Consider the following 13818-nt stretch of genomic DNA (forward strand, 5'->3'; position numbering starts at 1 on the left):
TAACACCGCGATGTTTGACTAATCCGTTGCCCCCCCCCCCCCCAGGGGCCTCGAGGACCCAGGCGTCCACTCCGCCCTCGGACTGCGCGCTGCCCTTTGCTGACTTAAAACATTCATCTCGCACCATTAGCCGCGCGGTCCAAGTTGCAGTGTGCCTAGATTTTCCTCCAAGGACAAAAATGTGAATAAAGCAACATTTTAGTCAAACATTTCGGTGTTAATGAAGAAGATGGCAATTCGTTCCGGACTATAAATTCTCTTTAGCACCTCTCCAAGGTATTCTTTAAAATTGTTTTTTCAACACTGCTGAATGTGCATCATGACGTGTGGGAGACTTGTGTAAAGCGAATCAATTTATAGTGGGCTGATCCCTCGATCCAGTGTTACACCTTCAAGGAGGCACCTTTCCATAGTTTTCTCGGTTTTTTCCCAACACGTGTTATCTGTTAGTGAGGAAGCTCCGTGCACACAGCACTGTATTCAGTCTGTTAGGCAGACGCGGCTCTCAAACTAGGAAAAGCCTAGCCCAGCTCTAAATTCAAAAATGGACATTAAGTTGTGGATTAAGATATACAGGTAGCTTTTATGATCTATAACTGAACATAATCTTAAGACAAATTTAATCACAGGAATTTTTTTTTTTTGAAGGCATCCAGCATCTCCAGTTAGCAGTACTGACTTTTTTTTTTCCCCCCCAACAAAGGCACACTACGTCAACACTCTTGGCCGGGATCTGGACGCAGAAGACTCCTGTTTCAAGAAAATACAATCGTCTCTCAAAGTCTGTAATTTATATGCATTTTTAACTCACTAGGTATTGAAAACCACCCAAGTGTCCCACAACATGGGGTAAAATATAATCACTGAGTGTAATATTATACATCCCTTAAAAATGTGATTGGAAAATGTTTTATGATCTGTAAGACAAAATACCCTCTCCCACCATTTCTTTCTCCCTGCTGCTCCCCCATACCCACGCATCTTTGTTCCAACTGGCATGTTCAACTTGGTTTTCCCGCCAAATGAGTCAGTTATGATGGGAACGGCAATTGATTTGAACAGATGTGTGTCAGGGTTACTTGGGAAACCAGATGCCAATAACCAGGGCCACACAAAAAGGCAGTGGTTGCAACTCCGTACAAATTTATGCGGGCACGCAGACAAGGACTAAAGTGGAACCCCAAACAGGAAAACAGTTGGATACGCTCCCGTGCTGAGAGATTGAATGATTGTATGCTGCTTTTGATTTCCTTTAATACAGGCAACTGTCCAATTAAAAAGACCTGAGAAGGACTCTGCAGTGCAAATTATTTTGCTGTTTTAAAACACTATACCTATGCAACCCTCGAGGCAGATGGGGCAACACTCGGAAAAAAGTGCTCCCACGCAGGTGGGAGTTCACTTCTACACAGCTTTGCCAAGAGACAGTGCAAGAGGAAAGTAAAAATAGGTTCAAAAAGCATTTTGGGGGCGGGGAGATCAATGAGTTTATCGACAGGCCTGAAAGACTTGAACCGAAGGCTATATCCAAGTTGGCATAAACTTTTAGAAATCTGTCTTCCCATTGGCCTGCAGCATAACTTAGCGTCATAACCCTAAGATTTTATATATGCATATGTATTTTGAATGATTACATTAATCTTAAAAAACTATATATGTATACAGATACATCTATATTCTGACACACACACCCCAATTCTAGCAAATGTGTATCTCCTAGCCCCCTCCACCCCACTCACCCTGCCCACCAGCTACTGCTCAGTAAATGAACAAAGATCTGTCCTCTAACACCCCATTTCACCTAGCCACCACCTTAGCCTCCCTCCCCTCCTCCACAATTGATCTCTTTGGCAAGTTCAAAAAGGCTTAACCACCCCCCCACCCCCACCCCCGCAGGATAGTAAACTGAGCCATTAGGGAGGAGCCCTGAAAAGATCTCCATTTCCTGTGGTGGCTCAGGCTTTGGAGCACTCCCCCTTACTAGCTCAACAATCTGAGCTGCTGGTGGGGGGGGGGGGGGAGGTGGCCGGGGCTTCACCGCCGCCACCGCTACCGCTGTTGGTCTGGGAGCTGAGAACAGAGCTGGGAGTCCTCACTGCTTTGAAGTGTGATTCTGCTGAGGCAGCTCCTTCACCTGTTGGCCTTCCCCCACCTCCACCCGCTCTCCAGACCAGACCGTTCTCCCAAGACCAGATCTTTTAAAGGTCTTGGTCACAAAAGCCGAAATAGTCAGAATCCCAGTAATCCCAGCACCTTGCGGCTGTAGCGTGCTTGTACGTGTTTTTGCAAATATTTTCGTATTTTCTACTTGTAACAAGAGAAAAACAGGATAAGGCAGTCAAAAGAACCAATTACAAAGAAGAAGACTGGGGCTTCTGGAGGTTAGGGATTTGGCTCAGGCTGGGCTCAAGCCTCTCCCTCCAGACCTCATGCGGTGGTGCTTCTTATATCATTACTGGTTAAGCAGAACCCTCTACACAGTAGTGACTAGAGTCGGAAATGAATTCGTTTGGTTAAAAAAATTCAAGGTGATATTGATCAGTTTTATAATGAGCTTTTGCCTACACCCTGAGCACTTCCTGGGGGAGGCCCAAGATTTGGCCCCAGGATGAGGAAATAGTGACTAAAGTGCCCAGCCGTGTACAAGTAGATACGTACAACCCACAAATGCTTTAAGTTCATTAGAATCTGTGGCCCATGTTGTTACTTTCTATAGATTCAACCAAATTAACCTTAAGGAAACAAGTGGAATGTTCAACCATAGGGGTTAACTTAATGTGGTCACTCACTCAGTGGAACCTTTTTCGGCTGTTACAAGTAATAATTATAAAGCCTATGTAGAAACCTGGAAAATGCTTAAGATAACCAAGTTTTACAAATCAGGACATAAAATCATGTGGACACCATGATGGAAATGTAGGTCTAAACAGGAGCAGAAACTGGAAAGACCATGCAAGACAAACATACCTGTTGCCTAAGGTGCTGGGATTTGAGCTGGAGTCTCTTCTTTCTCTCCTGTTCCCTGTGTGTTCATTATGCCGGGTTGTTTTGTTATGTTGTCAACCATAATTCTCTAAAAAGCCTTTAGGGGTCACGGGCAACCCAGAAAATTTGGGTCAAGGATGCACAGACCTCAGACATCTCGGGGATCATCATGTCACGAGAGACCACTGTGCACTTGTGACAGATTGATAACTGAAAGGTCTGGGAGCCACTCCTCTTCACAGCAATACGGCTGGTAAGTATTGCAAGACCAGCGGATGAAAAGATGGGGAAAAAGTGGGCCCTAAGCAAGGAAGAACGTGGCTGCCACGGCAGGAGAAGGGGCTGAGTTGTATTTTCGTAGTTTCATGGGAAGCGGGGGTCAGACTTTAAGTTTCTTTCTAATGAATGGAAACTTCTATATTCGTGCCAGAATGTTAAAACAAAGGATTTCTGCTCAAGCAAACAACTGGAAATACATTCGCTGTAAGCACTGAGACATAAGGAGGCTCATCGTTAATATGTTGACCCTCTAAAAATGGTCAAAAAACAACAAAAACTGCATGAACAAAAAGCCACAGAAAAAGAATCCATAAAAAAGCTCAGTTTAGGATTTGTAAGGATGGAAATTAGGAACATCCTGGTGATCAACAATGAAGGATGGGGTAAATAAAATATGGTGCATCTAGTAAATAACACGAGACTGTGCCCCTGACGAAATACGTGATGCTAACAGAAACATGCAAAGTGCTCGCAGTTTCCATCTATGCAGTCTAGGAGTATAGGGAGCATTCCGTGTGCAGTTTGGTTTCAATACGGAGATAAAAGGCTGGAAGGAAATAGATCACAGCCTTAATAGCGGTGATCTCGGGCGGCACACATGATCAGAGAAAGATGCTGAACTATTTTTGCGATGTGTTCCTAATATGTAATATAAATGTATTGGGAACATTTTGCATTCATAGTCTTGCATCAATAATATGGAAAGAAGGCTAGGAAAAAGTATACCAAGAGTCTGTCAAAGAAAGATGCTGAACTGTTTTTGCGATGTGTTCCTAATATGCGGTATAAATATATTGGGAGCATTTTGCATGCATGGTTTTGTATCAATATACAGATAAGAGGCTGGAGGGAGCACACCAAAAATCCTATAATGCTTCTCTGTGGGTTGCGATATGATAAAGTAATAAAAAGTAAGGTACAAAATTATTTTTGCAATATGTTCCTGAATATGTAATATGAGTGTATTGGGGACATTTTGCATCCATAGTTTTGTATCAATATTTAGAGAACAGGCTAGGAAGAAATATATTAAAATTTAATAGTGGTTATTTGTGGGTTCTAGTATTATAGATGATATCTGTTCTTCCCTTTATACTTTTATGTATTTTCCAAGTAATACTTGTACAAACAACAAAATTCATTACTTTTATAGCTATAATAAAATTTCCTTTTTTTTTTTATAAAGAGTTTGTATTTATTTTTAAAAAACAGCATAGCCCCCTGACCTGGGGATAGGGACAGACTTCCTATTTGGATAGCAATGGGCCTAGCAGACGTTTGCAAACCTGTCTGGGCCAACCCTACACAGCTTTGGTTGGTTTTGCAGTGCAAATGTGTGTTCTCCTTTGCTCTTGGCAAAGGGTAGAGAAAGCATAATTTAAAAATATAACCATGACAGAGTAATAATAGTAATATCGTTAAACACACTGCTATCTCCTGTCTAATCAAAGTAACACTTTAAGAAGTATAGAAAGTTGAAACAGGCTCCTTTTCCTGTAAGAGCAATTCACGATGGCGCGACTTGGATGCTTGCCTGGGGCCTCAAGACACATGGGCCCATCTGGGACATGCCTGAGTCAGGAAAACACCTTACGGGAAACCTAATTCCACCCAGCCGATCTTTTGCAGAGGCAGCTAAAGCCCCCTGCATCTTGCCACCAGTTCTGCTGAGCTCCAGAGCTGCCCTGGTGTTGGGGAGCCCACGTGACACCCGAATTTGGGCTTTCCCTGTTTTGTTAAGAGAGACATAACCATTTGGAAACATACCAGGCCCCTGGCCTGGGAAGACACCGGCCAAGGGCTCGAGCATTCCTCAGTTGCACTTCTTTGAATGGAGATACCGCATGAGAAGAGGATGTACGGCCTCTCCACCCTCTTCGAGGCTCTCTTGGGGAAACAGTTTCCCCCAAAGAATTCGTCACACTCTGGAGCAAGACCCTATCACTGGGCATTACTCTCAAAACATGTATCTTAGTCCTTAAAGCAGAAGCTGCAGTCACGAGGCAAAAATATACTTGAAAGAACATTCTTCCCATTTCCTGGTGTCCTGCCTTTGTTCTGCTTAAGAACAGTCATACAGCCAAAGTCATCCTCGGTGACATGTGTACTCCTCTGTATGTCTTTTTTTTTTTTTTTTTAAGTTCATTTAGAGAGAGAAAGCATGAGCGGGAGAAGGGCAGAGAGATAGTGTGTGTGTGTGTGTGTGTGTGGGTGGGAGAGGGGGCAGAGAGACGAGAGAAAATCTCAAGCAGGCTTCATGATCAGTGCGGAGCCCTACGTGGGACTCAATCCCAGGATCTGTGAGATCATGACCCGAGCCGAAACCAAGAGTTGGAGCCTTAACCGACTGAGCCACCCGGGCACCCCCCTCTGTATGTCTTTCATAAACATTTTTCCCCGCCTCATTCCATCAATCTGAGCACATTTTCTGGAGGCCTGGCTCTGTGCTGCTGACTTGTGGGGAGAGGAGAGGACAGAAGCGAGGGGGGTAAGGGGATTCTGAGCCAGAGAGGCCTCGAACACATGAATCCTTTCCTGCATCTGCCATTGGGTATAAAACTGGGATCAGCTGGTGCTTTGACCTTCTTCTGAGCCAGGTCGGACCACACAGAGAATCTGCTTTGCTCAGCCAAATTATCCAGTGTCCTCCTTTCCCTAGGCTTCACTCTAGTCCCTGCTAGACAGAGTGTAAAATAGGGAAGAGTGTGGGAGGGTCCCCTTACTACATGGAAGGCCTCATGCCCAGCTGAGAGAGAGAGATCTTTAATGTAAGCCCTGACCTTAACTCTCTTCATTTACCAGTGAAAAAAAGCTCCAGGCCCTGAATTTCTGGACCAATACGATGTCCTAGAATTTGGCCAGTGGAGAGACCACTCCCAATTGGGGCTATGCCAAGAAGGGCTGGGTGGGGGGCAGGAGCAGGCGCCAAACGAGCTGGGAGCTGCCCTTCGCTAACGGGGTCAGTGCAATCCCTCATTTTACAGAAGAGGAAACTGAGTTGCCGAGAGAGAGGAAATACCTCGTAGAGAGGTCGTGCAGAGAATTGGTGGCAACGTTAGAACCGGAACCTTGATTTTCGGGGCTCTCTCCACCGTAATACGCTGGGTATAAAGGACACAGGGAGCCACCCAGGCAGACACTATAAAGAATGTGGGGCCTGATGAGCACCTTTGAAGGTGGGCAAGGCCAGAAGAGGCGGAGAGGGCAGGGGAGGACATCCCAGCAGGGGAGGACGACCCCGCACAGGCACAGGCAGGCTTGGATATGGCATGGCACCGAGGCAGTCAGGAAATAGGTCTGGAGGAAATTGTTAAGGTCAAGTCTGGCCTCTCAACGTGAGCTCTTCAGACCATTGAGGGTGTCCCAAGGGGTACAAAAAAGCCACAGAATACTTACGGCACAACTTCCTAGAGCGCAAATTTGATCGAATCGTTTAAAGCCTCGTTTTCCTGTGGAAAGCAGCACAGATCCAAAGAGAGAAAACTGAGACCTCAAAAGCATTTCAAGGGTGTTGCAGGCCCCTCCGGGCTGTCCCACAGTCCGGCACTGCTTCCACCCCAGTCCAGGACTGCTTCCACCCCAGTCCCATTGCAAGTGAGTTTTCAGGCACTGGTCCCTAGACATTCTGGCTTTTTGTTTGTTTTTCCTACCGGTACCAGGGTCCTCAACTTCTCCTGATAACAGCTCTCCTGCTCTTTCCTTGGGTGAACTGCCCCTGCGCACACCGTCGGCAATAAACTGCTTAGCCTCCAGACAAGCACATGACCCAGGTCAGGTCAAGCATAGCGACTCGTGTCCCGTTCCGTGCCAGCGGTGCTACAGAAAGCTCCCAGCCTCACCAATGAGACTACTTCCCTGGGATTTTTTTTTTTTTTTTTTTTTTTTTTTTTTATCGTGAAATGGAGAGAGTCGTTTCTTCTGCAGTTTCTAAGCTTGGAGCTCTATGTGGCTACGCCCCTACTCACCCCGCTTGACCGTGTCCATCACTGGGAGGAAGCTCACCTTCAGCAGGAGAGAATGAGGATGATGTGTACATAGAAACACATAGAAACACAAGACGGAGATTGAGGGAAACGACGCCTTGAGTCCCTAGACCCAGGTCCGGAGCACATACTGTGCCTTTATTTATTTATCTTGCCTTTATTTACTTATCTTGTTAAAGTCTTTTTTTAAAGTATATTTGGAGAGAGCGCGCGCGTGCACGTGTGTGAGCAGGGGAGGGGCCGGGGGGGGGGGGGGTAGAGAGAGAATCCCAAGCAGGCTCCATGCTGTCAACGCAGAGCCCGACGTGGGGCTGGAACTCACAAACCATGAGATCATGACCCGAGACACAGTCAAGAGTCGGACGCTTTACCAACAGCCACCCTGGCGCCCTTTGTCCCTTTTTTAATAGCTGGTTTCACTTATTCACTCACCAAGTGCTTACTGAGTGCCTGCTTCCATGGAGTTTACATTCTAGGGTGAGTTGTGCTTCTGTCATTTGCAACGGAAAACAATGCTGCCTGCCAGATCTCAGAATTTACAACCTAGGATAAGGATCAGAGAGAGAGAGAGAGTCTATACTATAAACAAGGGAAAGTCTGAAGTTTCTGGAGCAGGGGAATCACGTGATCTTTCACAGCCCTCTGGATTTGAGGCAGACCAGGTTGGAAACAGGGACTTTGAAAGGGCTGGAGTGGCCGGGACTCTGACTTGCTCCATTTTTAAAATACCCTCATGAGTCAAGCTTCCCGGGAGGAAACTCAACTTGGAAGATAAAATGTTTCCAGGAAGTGCTCCAGGCCCCGCTCTTGCGGTGCTCCCACCCTCACCTTCACGGGTGGTTCGGTTCAGCCTTCCCCCGCCTGCACCATTTTCCAGCACTTTGCCCGTTTGCTGCCCGGACGCTCATCTGTACGTGCAGCACCCGCCACTGGCGGGGACATATTAGCTGGAGGGAAGGCCCTTAGGAGCTCCCAGCTGGGCTGCTCTCTCCCTGCTCCGACCCACTGCACCTCTAGGAGCCATTCCGGGTGCTTCCTTCTCCAGAGGGCTCCCCAGACGGCCCCCCACCCCCCCCATGCCGAACCTCCTCGGAGTTTCTGCCACACCCATGTCCGGGCACCTGCTCACAGAAGTGGATTTTTTTTTAATTTTTTTTTAACGTTTATTCATTTTTGAGACAGAGAGAGACAGAGCACGAATGGGGGAGGGTCAGAGAGAGGGAGACACAGAATCTGAAACAGGCTCCAGGCTCCGAGCTGTCAGCACAGAGACCTACGCGGGGCTCGAACTCACGGACCGCGAGATCATGACCCCGAGCCGAAGTCGGCCGCTTAACCGGCTGAGCCACCCAGGCGCCCCAGAAGTGGATTTTTTTCAGGTGTGCGTCGTGCGATTCAGTAGCAAGCTGCCTGAGGGCAAGAACCAGGCTCCCCTTTACCACCCCCCCACCCCCACCCCGGGAGCCTAGCCCTGTGCCTGACACAGCAGAGGGCGTGCTCAACCCAGGTTGGTTGAGGGACTGATGGTGGAGACAGCTCAGAGATAAGGGGATCTGAAGTCCTTTTCCCGGGGCCAGTCTGAGCTTAGGCCGATTTTAGCGTCATCGTTATTTCACAGCATCTTCCTTCACTCTCCAAAGTGTCTTATGGTAAAATATACTGTCACCTACTTATCTGGAGAGTACCAAAGGGGCCGTTGACACAGCCAAGTTGAAGCGGCTCCCGACCTAGGACAAAATATTTATAAAAGCCAAACAGCGGTATACTGCAACGCCGTGCTCTGTCGCTTGGAACTGAACATGCAAGGAACAACTTTCCTTGCAGAGCTCCGGAAAGTCTTGCCTGCTCGACTGCGGCCGGCTCCCACGCGCTCTCCAGCACACAAAGCATTAGAGCCACAGTGCAGCCTGTCACAAGATGCACATATTGCCCCCATCCATTTCATGCCACGGGCACGTAAAACAGCACGGTTGGCCCCACAGAGACTGGAAAGGCACACGGGCCCGGCCCAGGAGCGGAAAGAAATCAAAGGCAGTCGTGAATGGGTCGGGAGCCAAACAGACGGGGCGAGCTGCCGCAGGACGGGCGTTTTGGGCCCCCAGAGTCATGGCTTCGTCCTGCCACCGCAGTGGGGTGCTCTGTCTGCCTAGGACACTCACAGTCTTCAGAGTGGAGAACACCGGCGCCTAGCAAGTCTCTCTTTGACGGGCTAATGATGGCCACGGATTGTTTGACGCTCCTCCCCCTGGGGTACGGGGGTCTGTGTTCCCTCCCCTCGAGTCCGGGTTGGCCTCAGTGACTTGTTATCCCATGTGGCAGAAGTGGCCTCAACAGCTTCCAGCTGGGTCTCTTGGAGCCCCGAGCTTCTACGTAGAAGTCCAACTACTCTGAGGACTCCATGCCGGAGAAGCCATGTGGGCAGATGCCGTGGAAAGGCCCTGAGACCCCCATAAGGAGGGGCACAGAGGCCCAGGGGGCCCATTACTGTTGCAGCCCCCCCGTGGTTCAGGGTCATCCCTGCCCAGTCCTCGGATATCACAAGCCATCCCGGCCAAATCGCAGATTCCTGAGCAAAACAAATGATCGCTGTTGTTCTAAGAGACAATGTTTTGAGGTGCTTACGTAGCTAGCAATTGACAAGCAGGACACTCCCTCCCGCCGTGTTGGTCTAGCGCTTTGTGTAGCCTAAGTAGGCCGTGCTATTTAAGCCCTACAACCAAATGTGAGGCAGGGGAAGCGAACAGCAGGTGGAGGGAACAGAGGACCCTGTACTGCTGTGCCCCGAGTTCATAGAGTATGATACTACTGGTGGGTGGGAGGGTGGTTAGTAGAGGAGACCAATGTATTTAGCACTATGTGCTCATTTTTCCTTTCTTTTTATTTCTGGCGAGTGAAAATGGCTTTTGTTGACCATAGAGAGACACAATTATACTTAAAAATAAATTTACGTCACACTCATTAAGATGGCTACTACGAAAACAACCCGGAAAACAACAAGTGTTGGCCAGATATGGAGAAATTGGAACCGTTGAGAGTTTCTTTCTCTTTTTTAAAGTTTATGTATTTTGAGAGAGAGAGAGAGAGAGAGCACATGAGAGGGGCAGACACAGAAGGAGAGATAGACAGAAAAGCCCAAGCAGGCTCTGCACTGTCAGTACAGAGCCCAATGTGGGGCTCGAACCCACGAACCATGAGATCATGACCTGAGCCAAACCAAGAGTCAGATGCTTAACCAACTGAGCCACACAGGCGCCCCAACCATTGTGCATGTCTTAAGCGCTATCAGCAATAGCCAAAGTATGGAAAGAGCCCAAATGTCCATCGATGGATGAATGGATAAAGAAGTTGTGGTATATATATAGATATAGATATAGATATAGATATAGATATAGATATAGATATAGTGGAGTATTACTCGGTAATCAAAAAGAAGGAAATCTTGCCATTTGCCACTACGTGGATGGAGCTGGAGGGGATTATGCTAAGTGAAATTAGAGAAAGACAAAAATCATATGACTTCACTCATAGGAGGACTTTAAGAGACAAAACAGATGAACGTAAGGGAAGGAAAGCAAAAATAATATAAAAACAGGGAAGGGCACACAACATAAGAACCTCTTAAATACAGAGAACAAATTGAGGGTTGCTGGAGGGGCTGTGGGTGGGGGGATGGGCCAAAAGGGTAAGGGGCATTAAGGAAGACACTTGTGGGGATGAGCACTGGGTGTTATACGTAGGGGATGAATCACTGGAGTTTACTCCTGAAATCATTATTGCACTGTATGCTAACTAATTTGGATGTAAATTAAAAATAAATCAATAAATAAGTAAATAAGTAAATGTACGATTAAGCCTCTAACTGTATTAAAAAAACAAATAAATAAATGCTCCAGCTTCTTGTTCTTGGTGGTCAATTCTGGGAGGCCTCTGGGTGCTTCTTTTTTTTTAAGTTTATTTCTTTATTTTGAGAGAGAGAGAGAGAGCACAAACGGGGGAGAGTCAGAGAGAAGGAGAACCAGAATCCCAAGCAGGCTTTGCACCATCATTGCAGAGCCCGGTGCAGGGTTCAAACTCATGAACTGTGAGATGATGACCTGAGCTGAAATCAAGAGTTGGATGCTTAACGGACTGAACCACCCAGGTGCCCCAACCTCTGAGTCCTTCTAAGGACTAGGGGAAGAGCTAGGGGAAATAAAACCCATGTTTTTTCCACGGGGATGACCTCAGTCATGCACACACTGATATTGGCTTTCTCTCTTGCCCCGTGTCACTCTCTCAGCTCCTTGACTCCAAATTTCGGAGACCAATGCCCAAATAAACTACCTTCTCTCAAACCCTTTTCTCAGCCTCCACTTTTCAGAAAACCCGAATTAAGATGCTGTCCATGTGAAGATGCCATAATCAAATGTCTGTGTCCTGGTCCAGGCATTCTAGAGTGCAGCCAGTGGACAGGCCTGACCCATGCCACGGAGCTTCCGTGGCATGGGTCATTTCTCATCCTTAATGAGACTCATCCGTAATGAGCATGTTCATTTCTCATCCTTAAATATGGATCAGGGTCCACAGTGGGGACTAGAGTAAGGCAAGGTGCCCAGTGTGCACAATTTTAGGAGGCGCTCGCCCTCACGTGCTGACCCTGCATTTGGATGAGCCTGAGAAGGGAGTGCTTTCCGAAATTTTGTACCCTAGGCGTACCTCGTCCTGGTTCTGGCCAAGACACTAGTAAAGAGCTTCTAACATTAAAAGAAACAAATAGGAAAAAAGAAACTCAAATGAAAAGGAAATAATGCACACTGCAGAATGCTTAACAATCCACAATATCCTTGGAGACCTAATTCATCAAGCAGGAGCATTTAGAGAACAAGAAAGAACTCTTGCAAATTAAAAGTTTAGGACGGCTCTCAAAGAGTAGAACAAAAAGGCAAAAAGTGGGAAAATAGGACCAAAAAGAAAAAGGACATTACAGAATTGGTCCAGGAGACAAATATTAGATAGACATTCTAGAAAGAGCGCCCGCCAATACAAACCAAATGGGGGGGGGGGGGTGCGTGGAGAGGAGATTATCCAAAAAATATTACATGAAAATACCCAGAGCTGAAAGACATGAGTTTCCAGTCTGGAAGAATACAGTGTGCCCAGCACAGTGAGTGAAAATAACCCAACTCAAAGCAACGTCATCATGAAAACTTCAAATACAAGGATAAAGAGAAGATTTAAGAGCTTCCAGGGGAAAAACAAGAGATTAGATGAAAAGGACCAGAAATCAGAATGGCTTTGGATTTTTCAAGGGAAATACTGGCCGCTAGAATACAAGGAAGGAATGCATTCAATATTAAAATTCATATCCAACCTAGAGTTCCAAATCCAGCCAAACCAACAATTATGAGGATAGAATTTTCAAACATACAAGGCCTCAAAAATTAACTCTTGGGCACTTTTTCTCAGGAAGCTACTGGAGGATGCATGCCGCCAAAATGTAGAAGAGAGAGACGTCACTTCTGTAAATGGCAGACTAGGCAATGGGGACCAACACTCCTGCTGAAAACATCAAAGATGGTGAACAAAATAATTTTAGTGACAAAGTAGTGAGTCAAGACCCAGGAGAGGACAACAACCCAGTGAGATAAGACCAGCTCTTTGGGTCACTTTGGCTCAGGGAGATTTTTCTAATCAAGAAGAAGCAGCCAAGAGATCAGGTACTTCTGGTGGACTCCCGGGGACAGGGATCAAAAGTCAGAGTCCAGGTTCAGGCCAGAATAAAAAGTCCGGTAAACCATCGCCTGCCTTGGACTACATCCTGAGAAATGGTGCCCTAGGAGTAAGGATGAATTGGATGTAAATCATGTCTCACATGCCTGTCTTCCATTCATCTGTGTAACTCAGAAAGTCTCATACCCTGAAATCAGGTTAAGTTTATTTCAGATAGCTGGGAGCCCCAGGCACCTAGGGAAAACAAATCAAAATCTTCTTTGGAGGAACAACAATATCTTAGTCTTCAAGTTGTTTCTTTAAACTAAGACCAAATGTCCAACACAAAGACACATAAAAATTTAAGACACTACGATGAAGAACCAGTAGAAATAACAGCCAGTAGAAATAAATGCAGAAGAACCTCAAATACCAGAATTTTCAAGCACGACTGCAAAACAATGCTGCTTATTTTGTTCGAGAAGAAAATGCCAAGATTTACAATTGTGGCAGGAATCGGGAAACTATACAACGGGACACAGATTAAAAGAGAAAGAAACCAGAACGTGAGAGGAAACCAATTAAGACAAAGATATGGGATCCATCAAATAGGGGCACAGCACAGGAGAGGTACAAAGGCAGTTCCCAAGGTCATAGTGGAGGAGATGCCAGCATGAAACCCGTGCACTAGACCTTGAGAGCTACAAGTTCAGACCGGAGCAGGGGGTGGAAGCCTTCAAGAAGGTTGTTTCCCAAGAGGGAAAAAAGTAGAACTGATAGGTTATCAACTGGGTTGAAAGCTGGTTTACAAGGTTAGTGGGCACTATGAGACCACTTAGCCAGGGATTTGAACAAACGAGAGAGACAGACAGAGGGGTAGAGG

General features: G+C 46.6%; 1 long non-coding RNA gene across 1 annotated transcript; it reads left to right on the top strand.

The window, feature by feature from the left end:
* The first annotated feature begins 28 nt into the window (after positions 1 to 28).
* On the top strand, positions 29 to 1293 carry LOC121025543 (uncharacterized). The gene is made up of 2 exons (XR_005788097.1): positions 29 to 276; positions 704 to 1293. It is a non-coding gene; the product is annotated as an uncharacterized LOC121025543 (long non-coding RNA).
* The last annotated feature ends 12525 nt before the right edge of the window (positions 1294 to 13818 follow it).

Source organism: Herpailurus yagouaroundi, unplaced genomic scaffold, assembly GCF_014898765.1.
Source record: "Herpailurus yagouaroundi ecotype Mexico unplaced genomic scaffold, PumYag 67681, whole genome shotgun sequence".
In the NCBI taxonomy this organism is placed as follows: domain Eukaryota; kingdom Metazoa; phylum Chordata; class Mammalia; order Carnivora; family Felidae; genus Herpailurus; species Herpailurus yagouaroundi.